This window comes from Amblyomma maculatum, chromosome 1, assembly GCF_055883805.1.
Source record: "Amblyomma maculatum isolate TAMU_Amacu chromosome 1, ASM5588380v1, whole genome shotgun sequence".
NCBI classification, from domain to species: domain Eukaryota; kingdom Metazoa; phylum Arthropoda; class Arachnida; order Ixodida; family Ixodidae; genus Amblyomma; species Amblyomma maculatum.
In genome coordinates, this window is record NC_139344.1 from 32,149,489 (window position 1) to 32,158,043 (window position 8,555).

Sequence of the window (8,555 nt, forward strand, 5' to 3'; positions counted from 1 at the left end):
CCGTAAGGGAAGAGAGGAAGGTGGGAGTGAAAGGGGAAAGATAAAGAGGAGCCGCTGTGGAGGGCTACAGATTAATTTCGATCACCTAGAGATCTTTAAAATGCGCTGACATCGCACAGCACAAGGACGCCTCTTAGTTTCGCCTCCATCGAAATGCAGCAGCCGCGGTCGGGATCGAACCCGGGTTCTTCGACACAGTAGTCGGGCCTCAGAATCTTCTGACGTGGCAGTATTAATGTTCCACCCTAGGAACAGCTTCTCGCGGTTTACGCTTTTTCTTTCGATTCTCTCTTGATTTAAAATCATTCCTTTAACGAGGAGACGAGTAGGTTTAGTAACGAGTAGTGACTTAAAGGCGTTTGTTAAACTAGCTACGGATATACTTTTGGTGGTTTCTGTTACCTAGGCGGACTTCAACATCAGCAACAGAGATACACGTCGCGCGTACGTTTAATCGTGTCGCGGTATCACGGGGGGCTCCGTTACTTCGGTTCACGCTATGGTGGCGACTTGCGTTTGTTCGTCGACGTGTAGTTTCTCATCGCAATCGCAGATTTATTGTCGATTTGCCACATCGCTATTCTGGTGTATTGGAACAGTTTCTTCAAGGATATATGGAATGGTACCTATCGGGAAATCGCTTCCCTTTCATCCTCTCTTACTTGTTCCTACTCGCGATCTTAATATAAATTCTACTCTCGCGTGTTTGATTCGGCTTCTAGCGAATTTGCTGCTTTTGTTTCTACTTCATCGAACAAAACCTTTGTAGGCAGAGTTTAGTTTTGGTATTGAGCTCGTTTCGTTCGCTCTTACTCATATACTTTTATTACATGTGTGTTGCTTGATCAGTAATTTTTAAGCCTGGTTTTTTAGGCGTCCCTGGGACTGCGGCATTTTTCTGTCACTCCACTACTTTCCCTAAGACACGGTTCAAGTGTTTACTGTGAATTGAAACGCGCCTTACGTTCACTAAAAATTCATTGCAGGTTTGAAAGCACCGTGTTCTTTATAGAGAAAAGATAAAGGCTCATAAAAAAGATGTGTAAGCGTCCACTTTCATCTATTTTCTATATGCCATGCACGGTGAGAATCCCTACGCCTTATTGCGGAATTGAAGCCCTGCAACTTCCTTCAATTAAATATATTACCCCATTTTTTTACCGGGAGATCACAATTTATGTCATAAGTTTTCCGATTGTATTTTTACCAATTTACAGTAGACTAATTCATTTTTCTACATTAACAGCATCTCATGACTTTTTGCCACTTCACATAGTAACAATTCAGTGTCAGTATCTGGCACTCTTTGGTCCCAGATGCCCTTGCGCCAATAACCATCACCACGGAGTTTCTATTCATCTTTTCTCTCGACCACCTACAACGTGACGCCATGAATGAAGAGGCGGCGCCACACTTGACCGTGTCGACTACGACAAATAACTTTGCCCAATTATACTTCGGAGGCGATGAGAACGAGGTAGCACATGCCACGAGTAGGTGAGCGTTATCGCGCGCGCGCTACCCCATCTTCCGTATCTGGCGTCACAGCGGAGGTTCAACACTGGCTAGCGCTCCCATTGGCCCAGCCCGGGTGCCTTGCCCATACGGGGCAGAGGCTAGGCGCGAGGCACGTTCCGCCTAGCTCGCTTCAGAAGGAGCTCGTTCATCTGCCGGACGGTTGCGTGACTTCGCTGCTGATGCACTTTGTCCTCTCATCCAACTGCCTAGACGGGTCCCCCTCGTCGTCGCAAATCTGGACCCCCACAAACATTCCCTGTCCCCAGTGGAGACCGATAGCGAGGCTGCGAGAAAGGTGAGCACTTTTGACGGTCCGCAATTTTTTCTGCGAATCCCTTGCCATCAGCCCATCCCGTAACCGTGTAGTCGAGGATGACGACAGGAGTGTACACGGCCGCCGCAGCTCCCCTCCGTTTGGAAGGCGCGGCAAAAATATGGGGATCCTGCACTTCACCCCGTGTTCAGCGTGATGCCTCTTGATCTCGGCTAAAGATTATTTCGTCGTACTTTTTCCAACCCTGCTGCCCTAGCTTCCACGAGTTTTGATCAGTGGTCCTAAAAAATGTTACCACTTGCGTGAGCCTGCTTGGGTTAATGTTAGGCTTTGCAACTGACCTGCCATGGGAGAGCACCGGACTGGAGCGTGCTGAAAAGCACCAATCGTCTCTGTTTTGCGTAAACGACGAGTATTGCCATGCCCCTTGTTCGTTGCAATTCGCGCCCCGACCGCTGTTTCATCACGCCCTGCCGCGAGGCGTTTAATGAGTAACAAGTATCTTTACCTGTGTACTACTACTGAGCGTTCGTCTTTCTGATGATGACGTGCATTGGTCTTTCTACGGCGGGTATTAATCATCAAATGGTTAGGTTCACCAGTGGTTTCCACATCGCGGGTACCTAGCTTGATTCAATCAAGCTGGCGGAATGCTGAAACACTCGTTTGTGAAGTGAGGGTTTTGGTCCAGTCATGTGTCGCAAAGCTTTCTACAGAGCTTACACATTAGTACGTCTTGTGAACGTCAGTGATGCTTTCCCCTTTTTCCAGGCGGACCGATCGTATGCACACAGATCTCCCCCTGGGCGCTCCCTTCCAACGGCGCCTCGCAAAGTTCATTCGCGCATGACGTGCAGCAGCTCGTGCTCACAGCGGCCCTTCCCCAACTGTGTTCCTCCATCACAACCGCAGTCGCCAACTACACCACCATTGCCACTGCCATACCCCGCGGCGTAGGCGTCAACCTGGGCAACGGGGCACCCTCCGTGGCTCCCACGGAAGGCTCGCCCTCCCGCTCGCAGTCGCCAATGGCCACGCACATGCGGGCCTGCAATGGCATTGGCAACATATATTCACACAAGGACGACTTCAAGATCCAGGTGAGCGACGACGGTTGCTGCTGCGCGCACCTGGATCACCCTCCCCCCCAACCTCCAGGTAGCATAACCATCGGAAACAATATTGGGAGTGTGCTGGAAGTGTGTACGGCCCTACATAGGATGTCAACAAACTCCAATATTAGACTAATGGTTCGTGCTGCTTCTACCGGCATAGGATGAAGGTTCCTATTGGCGTAATATGTCGTAATCTAAAACTGCCGAGCTAGATAGCTGCCGAAAGGTGTAAATATCTGAGGCGCAAGGCACATAGCATGTGCCTGGGCATAGGCGCTTTGGGGAATGCAGCAGTTGTGGTAATAAGGTTTCAGTAGAGTGCGACGGGAAAGGGTGACATAGGCACTACCCCAGAAACGTGTACTGCCCAAGCGGCGCTGCGAGTGTTGTTATGCGCGCTTAAGACTGCTACAAACACGAGATAGCATTATTTGCTTACGTGCTAGCTGGCGCAAGGCCTCGCATATGGCTTCGAAAAAGTGCGAAATCTGGCAGGCAGTGTCGAAAAATAAAGTGGATGCTCCTGAAGTCTGCTTGCATATCTCATTGGACTGGGATGACTTCGCTGAGATTGACATGGCAAACATCATCGGGCTGTCTATAGCTGTTGCTTTCCCTAAGAGAGCGACGTCTCGGTCGAGTTTCATTCAAAATGGACGGTATCCAACAGTAAAAATTAAAACAGAGGAGCCGACCTGTCGATACGGTTTGCTCGCCTGTGCTACTGAGCTCCTCAGCAGCTGTTATATGGTCGATTGAGCTCTCAAGGGCTTTTAGATGAGTTCCGTGCTAGCCGATAAGCCCCTTGGCTAAATATGCATGCCTCGCATCGAATTGCCAGCGGAATCATGAACGCTATTACGCTGAGTAGAACATTGTCAGCGCATTCTCTTGAATTTGCATCAACTCGGTTTCCTGATATCTTTAGAAAGCGTTATGAGCAATCGGCAGCAGTAATGTAGTGAAGGAACTGGATTCTGAGGGACTGCTGCGCTTGTGGGACTCGGCGCACGCAGACCAACAAGGACGAAACGCTTCGTCCTGGTGCCCATATTGTTATGCTTCGTCCTTGTGCACTTAGTCCCGCAAACATGGAATCAAACAATGCAACAGTCCGAAAAGTACTGCTTGATTACTGCGATCTGTTCCCGCGCTGTCTCCAGGAAATCGAGCGCACCCTGCCGTCCCACTTTCCGCGCCGGCCTGCTCAGGCCAAACTTGGCCAGCTGATCCAGTTGCTCCAGGAACATCCCAGGAACATTCTGCTCCAGGAACAGAGCAAGACTGCCAACCTGGAGATGGTCATAATCGTGCTCACCAAGAACTCAAACTACGCCGAAATCAAACAGGTGACCGAGACCGAGATTGGTCTGCGCACCCAGTGCGTGCTGGACAACAACGTGATCAGGAAGTGCAACACGGCGCTCATCGCCAACCTGTCCCAGAAGATCAACACCAAGCTTGGCGGCATCAACAACAGCCTAATTGCCATGGAAAAACCTGCCATCTTCAAAAAGCCGGTGATCATCATCGAAGCGGACGTGACTCACCCGGCGCCGCGGAGATAAGCTGAGGCCCTCGATTGCGGCCTACGTCGGCAGCCTCGACTCCATTCCGTCCAAGTTTCACGCCTCCATTCGCATGCAAATGGAGTATTCCAGCACGAAACTTCAACTGGAAATCATAAAATACCTCTTGAAGGAATTCTACAGAGCGACAAGACACAAGCCAGAACGCACCATCTTCTACCGGGATGTGTGAGCGAGGGGCAGTTCATGGAGGTCCGCAACCGCGAGGTTAGTCTGAAAAGCGAAATCATTCCACCGAATATTGCCCCGATATTTCTGTGGCCTGGGCGCACTGGTGGTTAAGCCGCCATCTTATTTGCTCGGTTGTTCATCGAACATATCTAGTGCGGTAGCTTATGGTTTTTAACTTGGATGCCACAACTCTTCCCTGATTCTTGCTTGCGCCAGGTCAGCGCCATCCGACTGGCGTGCCAGGAGCTGTCCCCTAACGAGACGTACGAACCGGTGCTGACGTTCATCGTGGTCCAAAAGCACCACCACACACGTTTCATGCCCGCCAGCAACCGGGACGGGGTGGGCAAGTGCCGCAACGTGCAACCCGGCACCGTCGTCGACTCCGTGGTGACGCACCCGCTTGACTTTGACTTCTAACTCTGCAGCCATTTGGGCATTCAGGTGGGGAGTATCGTGGCATTCAAAATGCCACTAGTCTGTATTTGCTTGTATCTGTGTAGAAGCTGATCGGAACGCTGAAAGTAATTTTATTGCGAATTAGCGATGGTCACTACGTCACTAAGGTAGGCGGTGTGGCGATAATGGAACGCTATAATTATTTGTAGCTGTGTACAGAGAGGAAAACCGGGTCGCTTGAACGCTCTAACGTAGAAAAACGAATCGGGATAGCTTAGAATCTGTGGGTTCGTGGCATTGTCAGGTAATGCAGCATAACGGCATGAGGCCGACAAACTTATTTTGTCAATTCAGCGATGTGCTTGTCCTCTCCTCTCTACAAGCCTCGTGCCACTACGCTGCATCACGTGAAATTATGCCTTGGCCACGGGCTGCCTAAAAACGGAGCTCAGGGTGCTTTTTTTTTTCTTTGAACGCCAATTTAAAATACCCTGTTTAAAAACGAAGGGGCGTTCGCAGACGCTGCGACACACTGGGGTGGTCATGAAAATACCGCTCATAGGAATTCACGAAACCGAATGATTTCAGAGGAGGATTTTGTTTTCACAGGGCGCGTGCGATGTTCTTTGCCGTAGAACCACAAACATCCTTGGAGAGATTGTGATCATTTATTCAACGCCACTATTTCCAAATACAGCGCACCGTATACGGGCACGAGTCGAGAGCGCGACCCATGTAGAGAAATACGTCTAAGCAGAACTCCCCGCATCTTTCTCGTTTCCCAAAGCACCGGTAGAGGTAGCCGATTGTTTAAGGTTGGCGAGTGATTTGCAGAAATGTTTCACACAGTGTGCTACGTCATACCGAAGCCTGTTTTTAAAACGTTGGTATAAACGTTTGTGAAGCCAGATGTACCCCGAAATGTCTCCATTTACTCCGGGTGTTTCCCTGAATTGATCATGTTTCTCGTACCTGACACGCTTCCGCGTGCATTAAATTTTCTCAATAATACTTCAGTTCAAATTACGTAGCAAAGTCAGAACTGCAATAAAAGGACCTGCAAAGTTATGGCAAGGAAACAAGTGTACGGCGGCCGCAGACCGCGGGGCAGAAAATGCTGCTCGATTCGAGGGCCGATGGCTACGGCCTCCGTGAATGCGACCTTTCTTTCCAGACAGGATTGGGTTGTCTACTACAACTGCGCGCGGTTGATTTGCCCATGTTTTATGAATACGGCCGTCAACGTACACGTCAGTAATATTTTAGCGGCAGAATATTCAAGAGAGAAGGTAGCTTGCTTGGCTTGCGCGACTGAGAGAATCACTTAGTTTATGAATCTTACCAGGATTGGTTAGGGTTCACTAAAATTATCGGATGAATAATACAGTAGAACGGTAAGCTAGTTGGTTTTCCTACATAGTGAAACATTCAGCTGAGTAGAAAACACACACACACACACACAAACACACACACACACACACGCACACGCACGCACACACACACACACAAGGACGCTGCTGCACTTACAACTTATTATTTACACCCGCTCGCATTCTTTGTTCACTTCTTCTCACTTCATCTTTCCCTGTCCTCCCAGTGATCTAAACATCCTTTATTTTTTCAATAAGAGAATGGAAGGCGTACTAACACACTCCTCACGAGCCACAGATATCGTCAAGGCTTCCAATACCTTCCTCGTCAACTTATCCTTATTCTTTCTAAAAAGCGCTACGTTATTGAGGTCTGCTGGGCACTTTTTACGTACAGTACATTCTTTGCAGTGCAACGCTAGGTTAGTACCAGACTTGTCCAATATTGCAGTGGCTTGTTCTCTTATCCTGTCGTTGATACATCTAGCTGCTAGTCTGGTCTATGTATTTCTTGTCACAGAACAGGGGAACCTGACATACTATCCCTTGGATACATTCTGAATATCTGTTTTGGTGCGCTGTTTTACATCTTAAATTCTCGCTCTCCTTCACTCGCGCACACATACATCTAGATTTGTTGGAAGAAATAGGAATAATTTGAATGCCATGTTTTTTTTACCAATCTTCATCAAGTTGTGGGTAAAACCATGGATGTAGGGGGCCAGACACCTTTTCTTCCTCTGCATTAATTGTCCATTCTCTATCCATTTTCGCTATACTGTGTCGCATTTTTCCATAGAACCTACGTTAACTTTATATTGCCCCCGCCTTTGTTGGTGCTCTCGGAAAGGGGAACATTGTTTTCTTTTCATTACATGCGTTTTAAAGGGGTGCACTCCCGACTCATGCCCCTATACATTTCCGGGTCTTCTAAAAACGCTATGCTTTTATAAATACTTTCACAATCGGTTCTTGAATGTTCATGGTTACTCTACCACGAGTGACATCACTAGCGCGATAGCAAGTGAGAAAACTGCATTAAAAATATATGGTTTCATGTATTCCAATGGGAGCATAGCCTTTTTAACACCAGTAGGGCCAGCCTCGTGGCAGCAGCACCACTGTATCTCGCTGACGTCATAGGTCGTAACATGTTGCGCTTTTTTTCGGTACTTCGTGCCGCAAGAGCCATTAAAGCTGCCCCGCTGCATGCGATGTGTTTATAAAGGATCTCAATGGTCTGAAATTAACTTCAGACGCAGCTACCTTAGGCCTTTGCTCTACTGCATGAATTGTGGGTGTTGTGACTGACATAAGACATCCTGACATAACATAAGACATCATATGACATCATAAGACCTGACATAAGACATCATATGATCCGGATTGATCGTGCTTTTCCTATCGCCTGACCGCGGCATTTTGTGGGGGCGCAGAGCACCAGCAAGCCGTCGCACTACCACACCCTCTGGGACGATTCCAACTTCAGTGCGGACGAAGTGCAGAAGTTGACCTATTTACTTTGTCACACCTACGCCCGCTGCGCACGAAGCGTGAGCATCCCGGCGCCGGTATACTACGCTCATCTAGCCGCGTACCGCGCCAAGAACCACGTGATGAGCAAGGTGGACGTGTCCAGCTCGAGCAGCGACTCGTCCGGTAGCAGCGGGCACTCGGTGTCCACCAGCCAATACGTGAAAGCCGTCAAAGTGCTTGACTACCTCCAGACCGCAATGTACTTTGTCTAAGGAATACCGCTGCCAGGTGAGCAAAATTCACTGTTCACCTAATATTGCTGATGCCACCTTGTAAGGTTTTGTGCGGCATGATTGTCTTTTTAACGCATGGGACATCAGGCATCGTTGTGCAGGCCCCTGGATTAATTTTCAACTATTTAGGGAAAAGGTGAGAAGGGGGTTCTGTCTAACGTCTAGCGCAGCCAGGATTTCATCCTGGGTCAAGGTACTCGGCTGTCTGTCGTCGAAGCAATGGGTTTCTTTGCAGATCAGCTGTAGGACCAATCGTTACAGTGCGTGATTAGGCCAACGCTTCGTCACGAGGATGGTTGAACAAAGGCTCAGAAGGAACGGTGCTGGCTAGTTGCGCCCAATGGCGATTC

General features: G+C 48.9%; 1 pseudogene; it reads left to right on the forward strand.

Moving 5' to 3' along the window:
* Positions 1 to 8,184, forward strand: part of LOC146202086 (protein argonaute-2-like) — a 12,672-nt pseudogene extending 4,488 nt beyond the window's left edge.
* Positions 8,185 to 8,555: the final 371 nt, after the last annotated feature.